The following is a 24,943-nucleotide window of genomic DNA, read 5'->3' on the forward strand; positions in this document are numbered from 1 at the left end:
ACTGTCATCTTCGTGTTTACTATTTACCTGCATCAGTGTTTTACTTCAGCTAACATCTGGAAATATGCCTGAAGAAGGGGACTAGATCTCAGAAAGCTTGCATCATTTAACTCTATCAGTTAGCCATTAAAAGGTATTAATTTTTACAAAACGTTGTTTTTTTCTACCTATATAATTTGTTTGGCTAACACGGTACATAAACTTTTTTGCTACTATTCCATGTTCAAGAAAAAATTGGAAATGGGAGGGTTATGTATATATTTATCCAGAAAGGTGTTCACTATACCTCATACAGGTAGAATCATTTTGAACTCATTTTGATTAAATAAATGAGTAAATAGACTAACACGTTTTGATTAAACAAATGAGTGTATAGTTTGGCAGATTATTTAACAGTAATAATGTGCCAATACAAACACCATTTTCACTCATAGAAGAGCCCAGACTTCAGTACAACAAAAAGCATTTCCAAACACTGGATCTCTAGCAGTGGCATAGCTAGAGACTATGGGGCTCCATAGGAAACTTTTCATGGGACCTTTAGATCTAGACACTCTTGAGCAATGCCACCTGTCCCTACCCTATGCATGAGTTGACTGGGCAAGTAACATTTCCATGCCATGTACACTGTGTGCAGTCCATAGGCACTGAGACAATGTCAGAGGGTAGAGAAAAAAAAAGAAAGTTAATAGTGAACACATCAAGTACCACCTGAGCCCCCTAATCTCCAGGGTCCCATAGCAGTATGGCTGCTATAGCTATTGCTACACCCCTAAGCTCTACCAGGCCCTCATATGGATGACCTGCCTACAATTAGCCATGTGTACTCCTGTGACTTTTGTAGTCTCTGCTGTCTACTTGATAAAGGACTTGTTTGAGCCCCAAATTAATAAAGTGCAGATTTAAGTTTAAGGTTAGTTAATTTACTTGGACAATTCTAGTGGATATTATCTGTCTCTGAATTATTATCTGTATCCAGAAGTCTCTTTTGAAAGGATTTTGTCATATTGAAGTCTGGGAATAATGTTTGTGTTGGCCCACAACATTTCACCCGGAGTAAAATGCACAATATATTACTTTTCTCCTATGTTGCTGTCAACTTACAGGGCCGTGCAGAGGGTCCTTAAGTGGGGGGTGCTCAAATTTAAAAAAGGGGCCTGGCAACATCTTCCCCCGCATGCCCCCCTCCTAGTTTCTGGCTAGGGGGGGTATTGGCTGTCATGTTAGTACTGAATGCAGATGCTGGGTGCGATGTGGGTTCAGGGTGTGAGTACAGAGTGTCATGTGGGTTCTGGCTATGGGTAGGTATAGAGTGTCATGCGGGTGTTTTCTAGTACTTCGTGCCATGTGAGATCTGGGTGCATGTACTGGATGTCATGTGGGTTCTGGGTGTGAGTACAGAGTGTCATGTGGGTTCTGGCTATGTTTAAGTATTGAGTGTCATGCGGGTGTTGATTGCAAGTACTTAGTGCCATGTGAGATCTGGGTGCATGTACTGGATGTCATGTGGGTGCTGGGTGCAGGTACTGGGTGCGAATACTTGGCGCCATGCCTGTACTGGGTGCTGGTACTTTATGTGCAGGTATGGGTTAAGTGGGTGCTTGGTGCAGATAGTGGGAGCTATGTGGAGGCTGTGTGCAGGTGTGAGTACTGGGTGCAATTTTAGGCATGGGTGCAGATACTTGCAGATAATTATACCTTTATAGCAGTATCAAGCAGACTGTCTCCTTCCAGCCAACTCTTTTGGCGCCACCACCCTCAAATCAGCAGTGATAGGTGCCCACTGTTAGTGGGTTAGAGTGGGCACAGTGGAGCCCACAGTGGAGGCACAGACTCACCTTTCATTACTGGGACCTCTGTCCCTCCTGATCAGCACCCAATCTTATTTTCAGGCAAAGAAGAAGGGGTTACCAATATACAGTGGTTGCTAAGCATTAGTAAATGCAAAACTGCAGTAAGTGCCAAGGTGCAGCGGGTGCCCAAATACAGTGGGTGGTAAGATGCAAAGGTTCACTTTGTGCTAAGTTGCAGTGGGTGATGAGATGCCAAAGTACAGTCTGTGTCAAGCTGCTGTGGGTACCAAGGTCCAGTTTGTATTGGGTGTTTATTTGCAGTGGATGCTATGCATTATTGGGTGCTGAATGAGTAGCAGATGGTGATAAACAATAGTGGGTGCCATGTGAGTGTTAATTGGTACAGGGAGACATGTGAGTGTTGGACATGAGTGATTAGGAAGTGTCATGTGTGGTCTGGATGTTTGCCATGGTAGAGTACTCTCCCATATGGGTTCAGACCAAGGATGGGTACTGGGTGCTATTTGGGTCCTGGCCATGGACGGGTACTCGGTGCGCGTACGTTAAAAAGGGGCGCTGGGAAAAAAGGGCGCCGGGTTTTTAACGATAAGCATGGATAACGTTTAAAAATGTATTGTACTGTATTTCGTTTAAAATTAATGTTTTTTAAAGTTATAAATCATTAAAGAATGTGCATTAAATCGGCAATTGTAAAAACGTTAATCTTTCGTTTAAATACTGAAACGTATAATAACGTTAAAAAAAAAAAATTACTAAGTAACCCTCTCTGTACCTACCCCTAACCCCTAGACCCCCCTGTTGATGCCTAAACCTAAGACCCCCCCTGTTGGTGCCTAAGTAACCCTCCCTGTACCTACCCCTAACCCCTAGACCCCCCTGTTAGTGCCTAAACCTAAGACCCCCCTGTTGGTGCCTAAACCTAAGACCCCCCTGTTGGTGCCTAAACCTAAGACCCCCCTGTTGGTGCCTAAACCTAAGACCCCCCTGTTGGTGCCTAAACCTAAGACCCCCCTGTTGGTGCCTAAACCTAAGACCCCCCTGTTGGTGCCTAAACCTAAGACCCCCCTTTTGGTGCCTAAACCTAAGAACCCCCTGTTGGTGCCTAAACCTAAGACCCCCCTGTTGGTGCCTAAACCTAAGACCCCCCTTTTGGTGCCTAAACCTAAGACCCCCTGTTGGTGCCTAAACCTAAGACCCCCCCTGTTGGTGCCTAAACCTAAGAACCCCCTGTTGGTGCCTAAACCTAAGACCCCCCTGTTGTTTTTTTCGTTTAAAAATAATGTAAAAAAAAGTACTGTTTTTCGTTTAAAAATAATGTTTGAAAAAAAATTGTACTGTTTTTCGTTTAAAAATAATATTTAAAAATGTATAAATCATTTAATAATGTGTAATCATGAGAAGCAGTAATAAAACATTAAGTCTCCGGGCGCCGCTTTTAAAACGTTATTTTTCACCGGCGCCCTTTTTTCCTATCGGGCGCCCATTAAACGATATTTATTATAGGAGTGAATGGCGGCGCCCGATTTGTCCACTAGCCTCAGGCGCCCGAATTTACTGTTTCCACTCGGTGCATATAATGGCTTTGGAACTTGGTGACGTGCGAGTACTGTGCCATGTGGGTGTTGATTATGGGGGTATGTGGGTCTTAGATACAAATACTGAGTGCCAAGTGGGTACTGGGAGTGAGTACATGGTGACATATGGGTGATGGATGCTGGATAGTAGGGTATTTGTTGTCATGTGGGTGCTAAAGGCAGATGCTGGGTGCCATGTGGGTTCTGGGTGCTGATACAGGGTGTCATGTGGATTCTGGCTGTATGGGTGTGTATCAACTATCATGAAGGTGTTGATTGCAGGTACTCAGTCCCTTGTGAGTTCTGGGTGCAAGTACTGGATGTGATATGTGAGTGTTTAGTGTTTGTACGGGGCACTAAGTGGAGGCTTAGTGCAACTGGAACTACTGCAGATGAAGCATGTGGGTGTTGGGTGCAGGTACTGGGTATCACATAGGTGCGAATACTTGGTGCCATGCCTGCACTGGGTGCTAGCTATGGGTGGGCATTGTGTGTTATGTGGGTTCTGTGTGCAGGTACTTTGGGTGTTAGTACTAGTTATGTGAGTGCAGATAGTGGGTGCCATGTGAAGGCAGTGTGCAGGTGTGAGTAGTGAGTGCCATGTTGGGACTGGGTGCAAGTACTGTGCCATGTGGTGTGGGTGTGAGTACTGGGTGCCAGCTATAGGGTGAAGGGGTGCAGGTACTGGGTGTCATGTGGCTGTTTGATGCAAGTACTAAGTGTCATACAGAGGCCGGATGGGAGTATTGGGTGCAGGGTGCAAGTAGGTCACTGTGGATGCTAGGTGATGGGAGATATCCCTGTGGGTACTGGGGAGGGAGAGGTCAGTATGGGTCATAGGTGGAGGGAGAAGTCACTGTGGGTGCCAGGTGGATGGAGAGGTCACTGTGGGTGCTAGGGGAGGGAGTGGTCACTGTGGGTACTAGGTGGAGGGAGAGGTCACTATGGGTGCTGGGGGAGGTAGAGGTCAGTATGGGTCCTAGGTGGAGGGAGAGGTCAGTATGGCACACTAGGATTCCTGTTTGGGCCTCTTCCCTTCAAAGTGTCCCAGGTGGGGGTGGAGCTTCCAGCGGGTGGGCGGGGCTTATCACGGTCAGGGTGGGGCTTATTTTGCACGCTGAGGGGGGCCTTTTTTGAAGATTTTAAAAGGGGGGTGCCTGGGCACCCAGAGCACCCCCCTCTGCACGTGCCTGCTTACAGTAGACAGTAAAAATCTGACAAATCCAGAAGGTTTTTGGAATAGTCCATCTTATCATGGGGATTCTCAGTATTTCCTTTATTCTATTCAAATTCATTCCCTGGAAAGGATCCACACAAAGATACCGGCTGGCCTTCCTACTTGCTTGCAGACAATTTTAACAGTTGGACTTTGGAACTGCCATTCAGGAAAGGTTTTTGAAAATAAAGAAAACCCTGAGAATCCCCCATGAGGAGAGATAAACTAGTCCAAATACTGTCAGATCTGTTAGACATTTACAACCTATTGTAAGTGACAGCGACATTGGAAAAAATACATTAATAGTGCATTGTACTCCAGGTGAAATATGTTTTTTATACGGAGGCATTTTCAAATAAATTTTTTGTGATAGTTTAATTTGAAAAACATATATACCCATTTTTTATCATTTGGTTTTTCTATTTCAAATGCACTTTTTTTGTAAACCAATTTTCCTCTGCCCAAATGCATATCTCATTGCCCTTCATTGAGTGTCCCTGTTTCTTATGGTATCCTAGAAACACCCTACCTGCAGAGGTTGCCCTGTATCCAAAATCTCCCCCTTACTGTCCTCAAATAAATGTCCTGTCCTCTCTCAGCTTAGGAAGTCTGCAGTGGTTTGACTTGCATGCAGACTCAGTTCATCTTCCTGTGTTGTCTAAAACTTTGTTCAAAGAAGCAGATTGGTGTGGCACTCCCTTGTATGCACAGAAGAATATGTGGGTAGATACTTGTTCAGGCTACTAGACACTCACTGCTAGCACAACCCCATATGCATTGATTGGACTTATTTTAGGTCATGTGCTCTGCATGGATCACAATGAAGAAAGTAAACAACAACATCCTTGTAGAAAAAGAAGCAGCAGCGTGCACCATCTGTCCAATATTGTCATACTTTAAAGAGAAACTCCAACCTAGAATTGAACTTTATCCCAATCAGTAGCTGATACCCCCCTTTCACATGAGAAATATAATGCTTTTCACAAACAGACCATCAGGGGGTGCTGTATGACTGATTTTGTGCTGAAACCCCTCCCACAAGAAGCTTTGAGTACACGGTACTTTTGGCAGTTTGTTACAATGTAACAAGGCTCACAGACAGGAATTAGCTGTTTACAGCTGTCTCTAACAGCCAAAACAGCTAGGAGCAGCTACATAACCTGCCCACAGTAAAAATGTCACCATGTAATAAATGTCAGAATGTAAATCGGGGAGAGGAAAGATTTTACAATGAGCAAACACTGACTAAATCAATTATACATAATTATGGTAAAAAATGAAGCACTTTTTTTACTACATTATTTTCACTGGAGTTCCTCTTTAATGCTTCAAATCAATTCCATATGGTATCAGGGGTAAACATCAGTATACAAGGTAGCTTGAAACGTGCAAATACATACTGTTTGTAGATAGCGGTGGTTGGGTGGGTGCCTCGGGTGTGAAAGGGTCAGCAAAGCATTAAAATATGACAATATTGGACAGATGGTGCACGCTGCTACTTCTTTTTCTACAAGCATCTCCCTGTGTTGTACCAGGCACTTCTCCAGGCACATCTCCTAAACATACAATTCTTTGCACACCTCACAACACTGAGCTACGTATGACAAGTTGCTCTATTTGTGTTTATATTGGATCTTTTGCATGTACAGCTTTTGCCTCTTTGTGTGAAAAAGGAGAGGAAGGAGAGCTCTCATAGAGTAGATCATCGTTAGTTTATTTGACAAATCTGCTAAAATTGCACTTGCAATGTGTGCAAAAACAATCAGCATGTAATGGTTCTTATTTCCAGGAACTTCCTCCAGAAAGCCATCTAACCATGGCCAACAATGGGATCGGCAATAGATGTACAAGGTGGGAGGGGAAGTAATTTGCAGTTGCCGTGTGCAGCTGGGTTATGCGTTTTGTGGCTCAGCCTCTTCAGTTGTCTCTTTGCGTTGCTGAGAAAGGATGAGCTTGAAATTCGCTAAAATAATTTAGACATTGAAATTAGCAAATTTGCCTGACTTGAAATTTTAACACAAAATATAATGAAGTTTTTCACAAGATACACAAATGTATGCCCATAAATGTTCATGCATATACTCATCTGTGAGCAAATGCGCTTTATCATGGCCATAGAATTAAATGCATTTGGTGACAATTAGTTTTCTCATGTCCATATATTTTTAAGAATATTATAATTTGTGTGAAAAATGGGAACTTTTTATTGAAAAATTATGAGGAAATGAAAATGTTTTATGTTTGTGCATCACTATTGCTTGCCTTAAAAAATACAAGTATGCAATGCCTGTTTACAGTGTTGCATAGCAGTCTGGTGTAATGGCTGCTTTGTAATGCAGCTTCCTGCACTGCAATGCACCACCTATACATTATTCACAGTGCGGTGGGTGCATGGGGGTATAACAGGTTGCAGTATAGTAACGCACTGCATGCAGCGCATTACCGGTAAATGCATGTGTTAACAGTAGTAGTGAAGCATACTTTTCATTGGCTGTACGCTTTTCATTAGTGGTGTACCTAAGGAGCTAATAGTCCTGGTGCAAGTTTTACATGGGGCCCCCCAAGCACTCTATACATAACAATTGGTACAGTGCACCAAAATCTGCCAATGGCAACTACAGTATGAGAGGTGCAAGGAGGGGATGGGGAACAGTTTGTTAATCATTACTACTATTCAAAGCATCGATAGTAGTGATTATTACCAGCAGAGGACCAATAGAGAGCTAATATTGTGCTTGAGGGGGGCCCGTTTTACTGGACGCAATGCGAGCATAACGTGCGGCACCACTGTCCTGATCCTTTGCGTTCCTGCTGTCACATGGAACGCAACACAATGGCCACTGTGAATGCAGGGATGGTCGTAGTCAGCCAACTTCGCTACGCTGGAACTACGTGTAGTTGTACACAATTATGCTTCGCCAAACTACGGCTTTGAAATCAAATATTCGCTTCATATGCATTTCGTAGACTATGCGTTAAAATACGCAAGTACGCGTAGTGCGAGGCGTAGTGTATGTGGATACTTATGCCCGTATGCAGAAAATTTGATGCATTAATTTCTCTTTTAAATGCTTATACCGGGAACTCTTCTATGCGTACATTCCCCTTTCCAATGCGTACATTTGTAAGCATACAATCGCACGCGGAAAATTAGATGCGAGTAACGCATTTGTAGTTCACTACGCAATACAGATGTTAACTACGCACAGTGGGCGTAAGCTACGCGTAGCGGTACTTCCAGGGGTGCCTCTAGTCATTTTGTCACTCCAGGCGAGAAAACTTGTGGCGCTCCTCCCCCCAAGCCCCTCCCCCCCAGGAAAATAATCATAATGCAGCATCGTTTCACCAGAAAATAATCATAATGCGGCAGTGTTTCATCAGAAAATAATAGTAATTATCGTAATTCAGAATCGTAATTCACCAGAAAATAATCGTAATGTGGCAGCGTTTCACCAGAAAATACACTTATTGCAGCAGCATGTCACCAGAAATTAATCATAGGGCAGCAGCGTTTCACCAGAAAATAATCGTAATGGGGCAGCGTTGTCAGAAAATAATCGTAATGTGGAAGCGTTTCACCAGAAAATACACGTAATCCAAGCAGAGGGAAAGAGTAGAGAGGGAGAGGCAGCATAAGATGTAAGAGGGGGGTAGAAGAACAGAGAGGGGGAGGGATAGACAGCATAAGATGGAAGAGGGTGCAGAGAAACAGAGAGGGGTAGAGACAGCATAAGATGGAAGAGGGGGCAGAGGAACAGAGAGGGGAGAGGGAGAGACAGCACAGCACTAAAGCACAGGTTTACAGCTTTACCAGCCTACAGCCTAACCAGTTTTCAAAGAAAACTCTAGTATCAAAAGAGCAGGGCACATTCTAGCAGTTATAACAGTACTGGGAGTCTGCACACAGGACAGGAAGTGTTCTTAGCAGCCTGCCTGCATACCTTATCTTCTGCCTGTGCATGCAGCTTATCATCTCTGGAGTAGTGATGGTTCGTTCGCGAACGAGCCGGCTCTTTGCTGCGAACGACAAGAGACGGTTCTCAGTTTTGAAAGAGCCAAAGCCTCTGCCGCCCCACAGAGCTCTGCTTTGCTCTGCAATAAAGGGCGCTGAGGCATGTTGGGAGATGTAGTCTTCCTCTTGCAGCTTGTAGGAGTGTATGGGGTGGAGCAGAGCAGTAGCAGGAGGGATTGCCCCAGTCAGAGAAGCAGTCTGGAATTGTCATGGAGACGGGGGCGGGGCTTTTACTCCGATTCTGAGTGGTGTTTAGTGATATTTAATGAAGAGCCGATTCAGAGCCGTAAGAGTCGGCTCTTTAATAGAAGCCGATTCAGAAGAGTCGATTCTCTGAAAAGAGCCGAAATTCCCATCACTACTCTGGAGCAGAAACTTCCCTTCTCCCGGGCTGTGTTGCTGTCTTGTGCGGGGGCGGGGCTCCAACACGGACACATCACATTCTTCTCTCTGTGACTGCATCTGTCCCCTGGCTGTCTCGCTCCAGTGTCTGTGTGCAGCCAGTGACACAGGTGGGCGGTCAGACTGTCGGGGGCATAAGCTGGCTGGCCGCTGGCTCCTGGTTTGACTGGCGTGGGGCGGAGTTAAAGGCTGGGCCACACGAGGTAAACACTTTACCTGTGTGGCTACTGAGAAGAAGGGGCACGGCTTTAAAGAAGGAGCCTGGCAGAGAAGAGCAGTATTGATTGCTTTATTGGCTGGGGAGAAGTGGAGTTGGAGGCACTGCTCGGGAGTCGGGAGGTAATATAATATAAAAAAAAAAAAAACATGGTCACAGTAGCAGCGGCGGGGGAATGCGCCTCACCCCCTCATGGCGCCTCACCACCTCATGGCGCCCCAGGCAACCGCCTATACTTGCCTGGTGGGTGAGACGCCCCTGGGTACTTCACTACACGTAAATTCATAAGCGTAGTTTTGAAACTTCACCTACGAACTACGATGCGTAGATGCGAACTACGATGCGTAAATTCGCACTGGCGTAGTTTCTGCTCATCCCTGTGTGAATGTGGCCTGAGGTAGTCACTTGAATTTGTCATAAAATGTCTTCTAGAACACAAGAACAGAATGTCTAGTTGAAAACAGAGTTCTCCTTTGTGTAGAACAGCCAGGTGATAATCCTTCCTAAAAACTTTACCTCCATTACCAACTACCCATGGTTATAATAGGCTCTATTTTTTGTCAGTCTATGATCTAATACTTCAGCAAATATTCTAACTTTATTTAAATTGGCACCCTTCAGCAGCGCATGAGGTTACATTGGAAAATTAAATTAAAGTAAATAAACCATTACATTAACATTAAACAACATTTGATTTTTACACATTGGTATAAGCAAATCCTTTTACACATCATTTAAACATCTTGTGCCTTCAAAATGAATCATTTAATACGCTATTAAAAATCTGTTGCATTGAATACATTAATTCCATAATAACATTAAGTGTAAATGTGTATTTCCACAAATTAACTCTTGAGGTGGAAAGCTGCGAGCAGTATGGATAATCAAATTCATTCCTCACTAAGATTGCAAGTATAATTCCTGTGCTTTAAAATGAAACTTTATTTCCATTAAAAATTGCTATTAAGATATATTAGTGTGATAAAAAAATGTTTTATGTACTTTAATGTTCTTAAAAATTATTATATATTTGAGTACATACTTTGTGGAAATGTTCATCTTTCGGCATGTGTATTATCTGCACAAAACAGAAGCCCTTTTTACTCAGTTTCACGAAGTAGTGTAGTATCTCTTATGAGTTGTTTGGAATAGCGGTGTTCTGCATATACATTACCTGTTTTTATGTAAGCAAATATATTATTTAGTGTTAATTCTTGGAGTATACAGAAATTAAACAACTGATTGCTAATTTCTCAAAAAGACTGAAGTTTCCGTGCTGCATAAATAGGGAATCTGAAATTTTTGACAAGGTAGTAGTCATACACCAAGCTTTTATTGTGTGTGTGTGTGTGTGTGTGGGGGGGGGGGAGTAATAAAGGGGTACATCTGGCTAGCTATATGGGGAGGTTAACCCTCCTGGTGGTCTATTAAAAACCGCCAGGGGGCAGCGCAGCCGGTTTTTTGATTTTATTTTTTTTTAAATCTGTGCAGCGGCATCCCCCTACCCTCTACGATCGCCTCCGGCGATCGGCGATCAGGAAATCCTGTTCAAAGAACAGGATTACCTGGAGGGCTTCCCCCGGTGCGGGGCGGTGGCGATCGGTGTTCTCCCGCAGCTAGCAAAGTGCTAGCTGCGTGCAGCAAAAAAAAAATGCGCAAATCGGCCCAGCAGGGCCTGAGAAAACCTCCTGCGCGGCTTACCCCGAACTACGTTCGGGGTTACCGCCAGGAAAGTTAATAAAGGGGCACATTTGGCTATCTATACTGGGGCAGGCTTATACTGGGACACATCTGGCTAACCATACTGGGGGAGGGGCTAATACTACATGAATACTGCATGAAAAGTACACACTGTCACAAAAATCCACCTTTATTTGTGAATCAAATATCATTGCCATGAATTTTGACAGGAGCGTTTTTTGATAAACGGAAGAAATAGCCAAATAAAATTTTAGAGTTTTTATCTACAGTAGCACTACTTATTTTTAGACTGTAATGGGTAAAAACTGCAAATGAATGTATTTTTCATTTTTTTCTCTCACACAAATGCCTAGAAAACAAAATGTTTTGAGAAAAAGAACACTGTCCAATGAATATCTAGTTTGTCATGAAAAAAAAGCAACATACATATAATTTAGGTGTCATAGCTAGGGATACAGTTATTGCTAATTAAACAGGGACATGTCAAAATTACTCTGGTCCAAAAGGAGGAAATTAGGTCTAGATGTGAAATAGTTTAACAATATACTATGCACACAGAGACCTATAAAGTCAGGCTTCTGGGGTACTATTTTTGCAGAGACAAGTGGCAGAATAGATTTTGAGTTGTTTAAGCTGATACTGCTGCCATAAAAAAATAAAATAGTGACAAATTGAATATAGTACTGAAAAATGTTATTTTCAAAATTATTATAAATTTGGGAAAATTTCAGCCAAACCGCACACGTCTTTATAGTACCCATTACCCATGATTGAATAACCCTGTATGTTTACTTTAAATAATGGTGACAGTTATGGCATTACTCCTGATGGTTAGACAATTAGGGACTTGTCATTATTAATACAATATCAGGAGAAAAACATATACACGTTAAATAAAAAAATACCTTTATTTCAAAATAAAATATTTTCGACATACATTGTACCAGCAACTCAATTTAAGTGTTAAAATATAAAGGATAAATAGATTAAGAAAATATGATGTATTTTACTACAGTGGCACTATTTATTTTCAAACTGTAATTGGTGAAAACAGAGAATTTTGTTTTCATTTTTTTCTTCGTTTTCCCTGTAAAATTCATAAGAAATAAAATAATTGGCTGAGGAAAAAAAAGCACCCAAAAAAATTCTAGTTTGTTCCGCAAAAAACGATGTAAATATCACTAAGATGCCATAAGTAATGAAAAAGTTATTGGTAACACAATAGGGGGGCATAGCTAAAACGTCAAAATGGATCTGGTAGTTAAGCAATTCCGGATCGGCCTTAGGTAAAATGTTGCCACACTCATGCAGCCAAGGCTTGATGCTGCATAGTTTTAGCTCTGCCCAATCCAGTTCATGGGATGCAGTAGCGCATCCCCGCTGTCACAGAACTCAACAGTGTAAAGACAGCTGAACTCAGTGACTCACTTGGTCAGCAGCCATTTCCACTGGCTCCTGATCACTATGAGCTACTCATGGTGAGTGGGAAGTGCAAAAATTAAAAAAAAAAAAAAGGCTCTGGTCCTTAAAGAGAACCTGAACTGAAAATAAAAAGTCAAAATAACCATACACAGGTCATACTTACCTCCTGTGTAGTCTACTCCTCAATCTCTTTCTACTCTCCTACGTCCCTTTTGTCCACTGTGATCAATGGAATTTGCCTTCTTCCATTTTAAAAATGGCCATTACCCCATAACAGCTTCCTGGTCAGCACACTGTTAAACTGTAATATCACCCACTTGTGCCATAGGGAAACATGGACATTACCTTGCACATTCAGTTGTAACTGACAGCTGCTGATAAATAACTGACAGCAACTAGTATATTTCAGTTCTGACAAAATATTGTCAAAACTGGAAGGGATCACTGCAAGAAGATGATGGTGAGCTTCTGAGAGGAACTGACAGTGAGGCTACTTCATGTGTTTATTTATTATTATTATTATTATTATTTTAAATAATTGTACTCACTTCAGGTGCCCTTTAAAGGGAAAAAGACCTGGATGCAAAGTGGTTAAGGGAATAAAATGATGCAGTCCAAAAAGAAAACTCAGTAACAACAAGAGACAATCTGAAACCTAAAAATTAAAATCTGAGAAAGCTATATTAAATCAAACGTGTAAGGACACAAATGTAAAACAATAGATACGTAAGTAGTAGGAAGGCTCTGGATGCTCTAGAGGCTTCCCATGTCTTCCTCGACCTGCTGCTGTGTGGAACCCTCTTCTTCTTTGTGGCGAGGCATTTTTGTACAAGTGTGGCCATATAGCACATATGCAAGTATGGCCCGTACCTGCATAATAGCACAAAGCTGCTTTGCCCAAGTGCCTTTTACTACTGGCCAGGCGTTGGCCATATTTGCGCACGTGGAGTACAGACATGCTTGCACACAAACAGGAGCACATTTACAGCAGCATATCTGACAAGCTTTGCTGGATATGTTCAGAGGGACCCTGTGAGAGAATGGTGCACTCGAGGATGATCCAGGAAGTCTCTTGGCTTTCCAGAGGCTCCACTCTAGTGAAGTAAATATCTTTTTTATTCAATTCAGGTTCACTTTAACACTGATGTTTTTCACATGTTCATAAAATGTGGAGGTGATACAGTAGAGCTTTTATGTCCATACTTTGAGGTAAAAAAAGACAAAAAACCCTGAAGAAAGGCCGATATCTCTTGGGATCTGCTTACAACATGTACTGCTGAGTAGAAAGGTGGGGGTGTCTTGACACCCTAAGCAAAATGGACACAGAGACAATGGGAGCCCAAATGGTGCAGCTTGTTAATGGCTAATGGAAAATAATAATGTAATCAGAAAGGGCTACTATCAAAGGTGGGATGCAGAAGGGGCTCTTGGGGGCTCTCTCAGGTAAAACCCCCAACTGGGAATCACAGTGGTGTTCACCACATGGTACAAGAAAGGGGGTCCCCTCCAAACACGGTGGCATGGGGGGGGGGGGTGAAGTACGTTATAATGGTAAAGAGGTGCCCAGGTTATGTTGCCACCTTACATTTTTCTTTTTACCCTGTTTTTAATCCAGTATTATCATAACCTGGGTGCCTCTTTACCTTTATAATGTACTGCTAAGTGAATGAATTACTGAGAAACATTATTTACAGCTTCCCTCTAGACACGTAGAATACTTAGTGGTTACTTATGAATGAGAATGAAGTATTACAGATATGAAAACCTGAGTCCACCCTAGCAGATAGCTTCAATGAAGTGCAGTTATTCCGTGATCCGTAGAAGAACTTGATTTCCCTGAAGAAAACTGCTTGTTTGAAACATACTGTGTACATTTCAAAGGTTTAATCCAGACTGAATTTAATACTGCCAAGCTTACACCATTTCTTGGTTTCTATATACAATTAATAGCAAGCGCTATGGAGAATAAGGAGAGAAAACGTTCCACTTTGCTGATTAGGCAACTTCAGAGTTGATTGATTCCCAGCTGTAGCTGCCTTAGATGATTGCTTGGCTTATCAATATTTCAGGGTTGACCTGCTGGCAGTGACTTTTCCATCAGGGTTTTCAAGGGCCATAGAGTGATCAGGAACAGAATTGTGGAGTCAGTGGCTCAATGCATTGTGTAGAGTTGGTTCTGGTACTTGATAATGAGATCAAAGCTGTTCCCAAAGCACTTCCTAGGCATTTGTAAAGCATTAGTGTTTAATAATGGGCACATTAGACAGTTACCATGGGTTTGTAATTTACTTTCTGCATGGAATTCCATATTCAGCACTTACTTTAACCCCTTAATTCTATCTGGGTGACTGTTGTCATCCAGATAGGAGCTGCTCTATTCTATCTGGACGCGTATTTGTGTCCAGAGTTTCTATTTTAGGTGCATGCCTGCTGCTTGTCCACAGCGGGTTTTCAATAGCGGTGTTACCAAACAAACGCTTGTAAATAATAAAAAAAATGAACAGTTTAAAAAAATGCATAAATAGTTTCCTTAGAGACTGAGCTTTCTTAATATGTATGTCACAAGGGTATATTACTATTGTCTTACCAAATAAAGGCTTATATTTATTGAGCAGGTGCAAAAAAAAAAAAACAACAGAAAAATACACCTTTATTTCCAAATAGTATATTGTCACCATACATTGTACTAGGAACATCATTTAAATGTTGTGATAGCCAGGACTAACGTGCACATAAAATGGGTGGGTTTTATTTATAGTAGCTTTGCTTATTTTAAAAAAAATGTATAGGGATAAACAAGTTTTCTTGTTTAACCCTATAAAATGCATATCAAATAAAATAATTACTGAAAACAAGTATCACCCATACAAAGCCTTATTGGTGGCAAAAAAAAACCCAAGATATGGATTATTCAGGTCTGAGAAGCAATGATAAAGTTATGGCCAAACGAATGAGAGGAGCGCTGACAGGTGAAAATGGCTCTTGGCGGTAAGGGTAAAGGGTAAAATGGCCTGTGGGCTGCTAATGCACAGCTGAAGCGACATGTGAAATAATCTGATAAGAAATTATCATAAATTAATTTCTGTTTTCCAGTACAGCTAGAGTTAAAAGAAAACCATGTAAAAGAGGATATCGACAGCTGGTTGAATTCAGTCCAGTTTTCTGACCAGTAAATTGAAGTCAAAACAGCTGAGAAACAGTGAGATAAGGATTCCAATGATGCTATATTGCAAGAAAATTTAAAGGGTTATTAGTTCTGTATCATTTTCAGCTAAACAAAGTCAGAGTGTTTATTTAAACAGCAGTAGTGACAGTCTAATGCAGTCTTAAAAAATAAAGTTAAACTGAAAATACAATTATGAGACTTTTCTATACTAATAATGTTCTATTTATCATCCATACTACACATACAATGCATTCTCTAAGTTTATTTTCACTTCAGGTTCACTTTAATATATTGTTTATTGATCTATATAAGCTGTAAATGATGCGTTCAAGTATTTGAAAACTAACTGTAAATGTTAAAGAAGAACCATAGGCAACAATATAAAGCTAATCTTTTGTGAGAAAAGGTGTTCCTCATTTTTTTCTCAAGAGGGTTTTCTCCAATCCTCACTGTTTGTCTTCTCTTCCAGGTCTGTTATCCTATCAGTGCCACTATCCGGTACTGCGGCCTCCAGAGTTCCAAATCAAAAATGACCATCAGTCAAGGTTGCTTCCCAATCAGTGGATTGGACTAAAATTGTTGCTTTCTTGAAAAGAACTGCAACATTTGGAGCCTGTACAAAGACAGAGCTTGAAGGACTGGAAATGTGGGAAATTTGAAAAAAAAAAACACAAAATGACATTGAGCAACTAAAATGGCAGAGGTATGATGTAGCTAATTAATCTGTAGTTATGAACTAGAATTACGGTAACTAAAAAGAATGAATAAGTCCCATTCCATGTATTGAAATAGAAAAGATGAAAGACCAAAAACAAGAACAGCGATGCTTTAGGCATACTGTAGCTGTGAAATGTTTCTGTTATTTGGTTTACTCTGCTATTATAAAAGAGCATTAATTACAAACACACTAACTTCTTCCTTTGTCTACTTTGGGGCAAGTAGTGCACTGCTTTCTCATAAGCCAGGCACATCTATTGAGATTTTGTGGCGAATGCTCTCCTTTCTCCTTGAAGAATAGTAATGCAACCAGGCTTTTGTTTTACATATCCTTGTAAACAAGCCATAATTCCAAGTATTGGTATGTGGTCCATTTCAAGTTATTAAATTAATTTGTTTTTGGTTTATTTTTGTTATCAAGGACATACTTGCAAATGGAAAAGAAAACAGAAAATCTCTTGCAAAAGGAATGTAGTCTTTCAAGGAAAAGAAAAAAAAATTAAATTCTTGCCTGCTACGCCCTCCCAATAGCCTTGTAATAGTAAAAGCCTTAAATACCTGCAAAGAGATTTAAACAGCAGTTAAAGGATATCCAAGGTGAAATTTCACAAATCGTTTACATAATAATAATCCACAATGCCACCGTGACAATGACTGTGTCCTCAGGTGCCCCCTGCTTGGCTCTGTTCTTCTGAAATTCAGCCCAGACTAAGCCTTGACCTCCTAGATCAGGACTTTTGACCCGGATACAGTATTCGGTGCACATCCACAGTTCAGGTCTCCTGGCAGCCTCCTGAGCTCATTGCACATGGTCACAGCACTCCCAGCAGTGCGTGTGAAGCCACACTTACAGTGCACAGAGAGGACACGAGGCATAAACGTCCTAAAATACTGTATCTGGTTCAAAGGTCCTGACCTAGAGGGTCACGGTCTAGTCCGGGCCGATTTGCAGAAGAGCGGAGCTGAGCGGGAGGAAACGGAGGTTCTCCGAAGGCATGCATTGTGCACATAAATATGTTAACTATTTACTCAAGTATTTTCACCTCGGATATCCTTTAATGTGTCCATACATTACTCTATTTCCCATTAAACTTTGAAACAATTGACTTTATTGGGCGATCAACAACAGTGTGCTCAATCGAAAGTCAATTGACTAGTGGCCCACACTCTGCAAGCAAGATCCTATGAGATTCTCCTTCACCAATCAAGCTGAACAATGTTGTCTCTCCATGCTCTGAAACCAAAAATCCATTCGGTGTCGATCAAAATTATGTGAACAGTAGCCGATTCCTTATTCCCTACAGTGTGACATTTTCCATCCTGTCCTATCAGGTAAATTGGTAAATTCCTCCAGATATCTGTCAATTTCCATCAATCAAGAACATTGGAACATAATCGATTCTTCCCAGATCCGAAAAAAAGAATTGAATTGAATGGTCGATCAAGCAGGAAAAATGAGTAATGCATTGGCATCTTTAGCGTAGTCAGTCTCTTGAGTCTGCAAAGTAGACCTGTGCTGCTGTACTGTCATCTGATTACATAAGGAAACAAAATCAGTCACATGTTTACACTGGATTACAGGTATTAATGGATAAAAAACTAACAAAAAACGATCTCAATCATTGAGCACTGTTGATTGCAAAGAGGTTGAAAAGTTTTGAAGGCAACAAAGGATCAATTTTAATACAGAGTTACAGCTCTGGGAATATGTCTGATATGCTGTCCTCATACCTTTGGAAGAGTTGAGCACAGTTTTGAAACACAAATGGCAACAAAGAAGAAAAGAAGAGGGAACAAGAAAAAATATACCTCCATCAAAAACAGAGCTGTAACAGTTTTTTTAATTAGCTCTCCATTTTGACACACAAAAGAAATTAAATGACCCTTGGCAAGTTAATGCTAATTTTCACTCATAACCCACTTTAAGATGTCAAACACAAATTCAGATTTATATGAAAAAGTTATCAATCATTTAGGAGTCTGTTTGTAAAGATCACCAGTCTATACCTCTACCACAGCACACCGCACAGACAAAAATATTAGCCTATTTATAAAAAGTTTATTTGTGAAACTCCTGGGGTGTACTAACTTTTGTGAATAAACCCCTATATAAAAGATGCCATAAAATTCTGCAGTGTGTTAAAAACTGAGAGTTTTATAGTTCAGGACACCTCTTTTTAGTGTAGCTAGTTGGAGGTGCTCTACCTGTGATTCAGCAATTTGCTGACACTTGAAGAAATTTGCTATTTGTTGACATGCCAAGGAAAGAAAGAAGCACATGGTCAACAAGATTTAAAATTTGCACTAGTAAACAAATTGGGGCAAAAATAATATGAGCTGAGTGCTATGTCTTGTCACCTGGGCTAGAGCAGGTTATGAGTTCAATTCTCATCTGTCCTAATTTTTTACATTAAACAAAACCTCCCACATCTAAAGTCCCTAACTGGATCCAAACAAAAGAGGGCTGGAATACCCAATAAAAGTAGCATGCGATTACAGATTCACATGCCTTAGCTAATCATGAATTCTTAAAGTAAACTCTACTCTAGGTGTTTCAAAAAAAAGAGGGAAGCCTATGGATAGTCTAAACTTCCCATCTTGTCCTCAACCCCACCATTGCCACCCAGGGACCCTTTAAACATATTCAATAAGAGCTTGTTGGATATGTTCTCATGACCATGTTCCATTTTGTGTATGAGTGGTTTCGGGCTGGCCAGCAGTGGTGGGGTTGAGTTAGACGTGAGGAATCTCTGGAATATCCAGTGGTTTCCCTTTTATTAGGTAAGTATCTAACTTTTTTCTTTTTAACAGCTTGAAATAGCTTTAACTCTAGCGATTTTTGAAATAGCGCCAGTCTCATTGTGGGAAATAGGACATTCACACTACGCAGTTAGCTGTTTGCTTGGAGTTCAGCTTTAGTGTAGCAATTGGGAACATTTAAGTAAACACGGCATGTATCTAAATGACTTGCTGCTGAGTGTTTTTATGTTTATATTCCTCAATATTTTCTTTGCCTCTCTGGTATCCCTATCTCCCTCTCCGTCACTTGATTAAAGCAGAAGCTTATTTGTTAACTACACAGTTTCGCTGGCTGGAGCTTACATGTTTTCCAATTAACCTAATTAAAATCCCAGTCGAATGATTTCAAAACCCCCACAAAAAGTTCTTCATGGTTATCTTCCCTGAAGTTGAAACAAAATCCTCTTGTTATGGTGCTTAGTTCTTAAGCTCTGATAATTAAAACACTAAGCTCCACAGGATGCTTTCCTGTACAGTTACTTTCTTGTTTTATTTTATGTTTTTTTTATTTTTTATTTTTTTTTCGCTTTCTGTACCCTGCCTAACAAAATTAGTCGGTTATATCATGTTCACCTAAAGTAAATGAGAAGAGCCCTTGAACAATACGCTTTCATGCATTTGATAAGCCTGATTTGTAGTCAAGATCAGCTGTCAATGCCAGAGCTCCAAATGGAGACCCGAGAGTTTTTATACATATCAAGAACTGTATTTCTGTAATTACCAGTACTTGACAAATTCTTCTCACTGTGTTGTTGTCAGAAGGGTTTAGTTTACCCCTAGGAATTTGAATATCTTAGAAGAAAGTCATGCCAATTCTTGTATTCTCTTTTGAGGAACAGTATGGCTTAAATTCCAGTTCCAGCTTTTATTTTATTTTTGAATAGTGAGGAGAAGGGTTTAGAAACTTTTGAGGGATTTTATTTCTGTTTGGAGAGAATTCAAGCCTCATCCTTTCTTGGAACCTCTGTGGAACTTTGTGGCTTGAAAGGGTACCTGAAGTGAGCTATAAATGAAAATGAGATACCTACCTAAGTAGTGGGTCCAGAGGCTTCCTGGATCCTGGTACAGCCCACTGTTCCAACACAGGGTCCCTCAATACCCATTCAATGCAGTGAGTCAAAAAGGTTTCTTCTGAACTCGAGTACAGCCATGGAGAAGTGCATCTGAACTGGGCATGTGCAAATAAGGACCGCACATGCCCAATTGAATGAAGTGCTTGTGCATGGTGGAAAAGACATATGCATGAGAGGCTTTTCTGTCCTGGCCATGCATGGACTTTACTTTCCCATGTCCAGTCCTGATGTGCTCATCTCGACTTGTCTACAACTGAAACCAGAAGATGAAGAGGGAAACTGCACTGGAAAAGTGGGTGCTACAAGAATCCAGGAAGCCGCTGGATCATCAAGAGGCTCTCAACTACTAAGGTAAGCATCTAACTTCCCCCTAACATAGCATGATTGTGTACATCCGCAAAAAATAGTGGATTCCCTTGTTAGGGAGTGTTCTATACTTAAAAGTTCACAAAGACTTAAACTGTTGAAGCCTTAAAGGCTTCTGGCCATGGGAACGCGCCTGTGCAATAGCCCACGACCACAACTGAGGTCTACGATTTTTTGGAGAAGCTAGCGCCGTATTGGAGGGCAACAGAATTACACAGAGAGACCAGATAGACTGCAAGGGGCTGGAAAAAGCCCCAGGTAAGTAAATCTAATATTTAACATTATTATTATTAACAGGACTTTTTAAAGTGAACCTGAGGTGGTAATAAACTGATAAGATAAACAATTGTATTTATCCTCCTACTACTAAAAATGACTTTTTCTTTTAGATACCCCATGGTTTTATTTTATATTTGAACATTTACAAAGTAGATTGAATGTTTTGTTGTCTCTGCTCAGTGGCAGCCTATTAAGTGACCCTAGATGAAAATACTTGAACTATTGACCTTTCTCTATCTTCCCCTGCTATCAGATGTTGTATTCTGCCAGCAAAACTATTATGGCTTTAATTTGCTTATCAGTGATGTTTACTATATTCCCAACAAGGAACCGATAAGACAGAAGCTGTCACTTCCATGCCTAAAAATTAACTCTTCCAGGAAGCAAAATAAAACAAGTAAAACAGCCTGGTTAAAATAATCCAGAACTATGGCCTAGGATACCATTGTTATGTAGATGACACAACTGTATCTGTCCTTTAAGCCTGGCACCCAAGACCCATCAGCATCCATAATTGCGTGTCTAGTGGATTTGCAAAATTGGATGAACACCAGCTGGTTGAGGCTGAACTCTGACAAAACAGAGGTGTTTGTGGTAGGTGGTCCACACATGATGGATAAAGTTGAAAATGCTCACCACCTCAAACTAGCAATTGGGGGAGATACCGTACAGTATAAAGACTCTGTGTGAAACCTTGGGGTGATCCTGGATGGAAATCTAAAACTCAGACAGCAGGTATCAGCTGTCGTCACGTCTTCCTTCTTCCATCTAAGAAATATAGCGAGAATCAAACACCTTATCCCAGCTGAAGACCTACCTGCCCTGGTTCATGCATTTGTATCCTCCAGCCTAGACACACATCACCCCAGTACTGCAAACTCTTCACTGGTTGCCAGTAAAATTGAGAATCCATTTTAAAAATCTGCCTGCTGACATTCAAGGCTCTAAACCACATGGGACCCAAATACATAGCAAATCTATTGGAACTTTATGCCCCTCCACGCACCCTCCGCTCTGCCAACAAGATGAATCTGGTTATTCCCAGGATACACGTAACATTTGGTGCTTGGGGCTTTTCCTATGCAGCCCCTACTCTATAGAACTCCCTTCCACAATCAGTGCAAGAGGCTCCCTCTCTGGACAGCTTTAAAAAAGGCTAAAAACTCAACTCTTTTCCTGAGCCTTTGAGACTGTATAATGCAGGGTCACATCGCTTTGAGTCCCCAGGGAGAAAAGCGCTATAAAAACATTATCGTTATTGTTGTTAATATTTTTTGCACAGTACATACACATGTTTATCTCATCATGTCACATGTTGCCTCGGGTACACTTTAAGGCAATTCAGTATTCATTATTTGTGCATAAAAAAGTTTTTATTTTTCATACATTGAGTGGGATGTTCCTGATATACCTTGTTTATGTAGTAGAGAGGACAGTGGCATATCTGGATGGTCTAGGTTGGGCATGGGTGTGCCTGACCTTGAGACACCTTCTTGCAACAACATTAATATAACTTTGTTTTGGGCTGTAGCTTTCCTTCTGTCAGATGTGTTTTACTGTTACGGTGACAGCTGGGCACAGTATTCTCTCATTGCTTCCATTTTTCTTATTTTTCTTCAAGTTGTTATGCTTTCTCTCTTATACACCACTTAACTTTGATCACAGAAATATTGATGGAACCCTTTTTTTGAAGTCTTATTGAATTATACTTCTTCAACAGAATCCTTGAAATGCTTTTCATCATTTCTAAACTAGAAAATTAATGCTAACAGGAATGGAAACATGTTATTTAGAAGAACAGTTTATTTTCACTTTGGGTCTAAAAGGAAGCGGCGGTACACTGATTATACTCGTGCAACTATGTTTATTTCTTTGTAAAGGCTTGCTTCAACCCAAAGTAATCACTGAGCCTTTAGTGGAAGTTGGTGGGTTTAATCACTCACTGGGGGAAAAAAATAGACTCCAGTGTTTAAGGGAACCTTAACTGGGAGTGATATGGATGTTTCCTGTAAACAATACCAGTTGCCTGGCAGTCCAACTGATCTCTGTGGCTGCAATAGTGGCTGAATCACACCCTGAAACAAGCATGCAGCTAATCCAGTCTGACTTCAGTCAGAGCACCTGATCTGCATGCTTGTTCAGGGGCTGTGGCTAAAAGTATTAGAGACACAGGATCAGCAGGCTATTCAGGCAACTGGTATTATTTTAAAAGGAAAAATCCCTATCCTCCTCAGTTTAGGTTCCCTTTAAAGGACTTACGAGGCCAAGTCCATCAAAAAAAATAAAAAAAAGTTAGCTACCTTGCTCAGCTTGTAAGGCACGGAGGACGCCGTCCGCGCCCTCTGTGCCGTTCCGCCTGGTCCCCGCCGCTGCACAGCCCCCCGAACGGTCCCCGACCGCGCGGCCCGGGTCGGGGACCGTTCTACTGTTGCGTGGATCGGGGGGTTGGCCTTAGAGCTGCGCAGCCGCACTGGTGGCTATGCGGACTGCGCAGCCGCGGCCAGCTCCGCCGGCCATCTTGGTAAGGGCTGGGGAGCCCGACCCGGGCCGCGCGGTCGGGGACCGTTCGGGGGGCTGTGCAGCGGCGGGGACCAGGCGGAACGGCACGGAGGGCGCGGACGGCGTCCTCCGTGCCTTACAAGCTGAGCAAGGTAGCTAACTTTTTTTTATTTTTTTTGATGGACTTGGCCTCGTAAGTCCTTTAAAGAAAACCATTCACAGATGTACGATTGTGACCATCTGAAAATTGACAGTCAGAATGATGTGATAAGGAAAGGTTACATAGACCATACTGCAAAGAAACTCTCCCCGGTACTCCACGCAGCACAACAAATATGCAAACCCCTTGCCCCCCCCCCCACACACACACACACAAAGGCTAACTTGCCATGTGCAAAGGTTTATAAGTACAAAAACAGCACCATTCAATAGACCTAATTTACTTTTTTATAGCTTCAAGAACATTTAAGGGAAGCTTTTGCAAGACTTAGAGATAAAGCCAATCCTAACAGGCGTTAAGGTAGGTAGCTTAGAAGAGCCCCTTTAGAGCACACTAAGTAGGCCACCCTGGCAGGCAATTAGAGCATAAAGGCCCGTACACACACTAGATGGATGTCGCCTTACAGGGATCAGGACAGGACGATCGCTCGATCAACATTGTTGGTGGGCTGACAATGCTGCAATGGGGGTGGGGGTGTAGAGCAGTGGGCCGATGGAGTGGAGCAGATGCGACCTCACGTGGCAGGACGGGCAGGTGTTAATAATAAAGGTATCAACCATCACTCAGCTGAATTGATCCAACTGGTGGATCGCTGGCTGGGCAATGGCAGAAGCTCTGGATTATTGGTAGAGGCGGTCATTATCAGCTGCCTCAGCTGGCTTTAATCTAGTGTGTATGGGCCTTTAAAAAGTCCTACCCAAGGAATCCTTACTGATTATGAACTGGTTCCAACCAGGATTCAAACCAAGCATCTCTAACTACCTATACGTGGGGACACTTCTAGCTATTTAATACTATGGGTTCATCTGGCTACCTAATACTAAGGGGCTCCTCTGACTAACTATACTTGGCAGGGGAAAGGTTACAGTTGGTCCAGCCAGCACACGTGCAGAGCATTTCCGTGAGGATTAGTGGACGGAGTCTAGAGCGACAGAATTTCTGTGCCTATTGGCTCCTGTGATGTAAATCCAGGCTTGAGTAAAGGGTTTTTGTTGGATAATAACTTACATTTGATCACCATCTGATGTCTATGGTATGCTTTCAACTTGATAACTCATCTTGCTTCACTAATCACTGAAAATAATTACAGCTGTTTCCAGCACGAGCTTCCAAGAAAAGAACTTGCCGAATTCCCTAAATGGAAGCCTTGAAATATAGTCAAGGGTGGCTTCCTCTTGTCATACTGCTCATCAGCACTGAAGAGTTTGAATGCAATAATGGAAAAAAAAGAAAACTCGGGACATTTGAAAGCAATATTACATCTGGTAATTATGAACACACAGAACACACAAATACACAGTGGACACAGATGCATTAAAGGCCTTAGAACAATGAGATGCAGCCAAGCTTTGAATCTTCTCCAGGGCGACGGATGGTACCGCTGTCAAGCTGTGCTTTTAAAGGCCAAACGGGAACAAAAACGCAAAGAGGAACATTTTTATGCTCTTTGAAAATCTTCATGAATA

The 24,943-nt window shown here is 41.6% G+C and overlaps 1 long non-coding RNA gene across 1 annotated transcript; it reads left to right on the plus strand.

Annotated features, from left to right (window-relative positions):
- LOC137522842 (uncharacterized) lies at positions 1–24,943 on the plus strand. The gene is made up of 3 exons (XR_011022456.1): positions 1–133; positions 15,994–16,227; positions 24,568–24,943. It is a non-coding gene; the product is annotated as an uncharacterized lncRNA (long non-coding RNA).

This window comes from Hyperolius riggenbachi, chromosome 6 (assembly GCF_040937935.1).
Source record: "Hyperolius riggenbachi isolate aHypRig1 chromosome 6, aHypRig1.pri, whole genome shotgun sequence".
NCBI lineage: Eukaryota > Metazoa > Chordata > Amphibia > Anura > Hyperoliidae > Hyperolius > Hyperolius riggenbachi.